Source organism: Arachis ipaensis, chromosome B1 (assembly GCF_059453495.1).
Source record: "Arachis ipaensis isolate K30076 ecotype BB chromosome B1, ASM5945349v1, whole genome shotgun sequence".
NCBI lineage: Eukaryota > Viridiplantae > Streptophyta > Magnoliopsida > Fabales > Fabaceae > Arachis > Arachis ipaensis.
This window is the reverse complement of record NC_142436.1, coordinates 88,698,060-88,698,767: the sequence shown is the minus strand read 5'-3', so window position 1 is coordinate 88,698,767 and position 708 is coordinate 88,698,060. Positions and strand designations below refer to the sequence as shown.

At 40.3% G+C, this 708-nt stretch overlaps 1 non-coding gene across 1 annotated transcript; it reads left to right on the top strand.

Moving 5' to 3' along the window:
- Positions 1 to 285: 285 nt before the first annotated feature.
- LOC148577390 (small nucleolar RNA R71) lies at positions 286 to 393 on the top strand. The gene has a single exon (XR_015902921.1). It is a non-coding gene; the product is annotated as a small nucleolar RNA R71 (small nucleolar RNA).
- The last annotated feature ends 315 nt before the right edge of the window (positions 394 to 708 follow it).

The following is a 708-nucleotide window of genomic DNA, read 5'->3' as shown; positions in this document are numbered from 1 at the left end:
ACTCTGAGAGATCATATTGACTTGCTGAGTCAATATTTTATTTTGAGCCAATATGGCATTCAGAGTATCAATTTCAAGAACTCCCTTCCTCATAGGCATCCCATTACTCACAGGATTCCTTTCAGAAGTGTACATGAACTGGTTATTTGCAACCATGTCAATGAGTTCTTGAGCTTCTGCAGGCGTTTTCTTTAGGTGAATGGATCCACCTGCAGAATGGTCCAATGACATTTTAGATAATTCAGACAGACCATCATAGAATATATTCAGGATGGTTCATTCTGAAAGCATGTCAGAAGGACACTTTTTGGTCAATTCCTTGTATCTCTCCCAAGCTTCATAGAGGGACTCACCTTCTTTCTGTTTGAAGGTTTGAACATCCACTCTAAGCTTACTAAACTTTTAAGGAGGAAAGAACTTGGCTAAGAAAGTCGTGACCAGCTTATCCCAAGAGTTCAGGCTGTCTTTAGGTTGAGAGTCCAACCATATTCTAGCTCTGTCTCTTACAGCAAACGGGAAAAGCATAAGCCTGTAGACCTCGGGATCAACCCCATTGGTCTTAACAGTATCACAGATTTGCAAGAATTCAGTTAAGAACTGAAAAGGATCTTCTGATGGAAGTCCATGAAACTTGCAGTTCTGTTGCATCAGAGAAACTAATTGAGGTTTCATCTCAAAATTGTTTGCTCCAATGGCAGGGATTGAGAT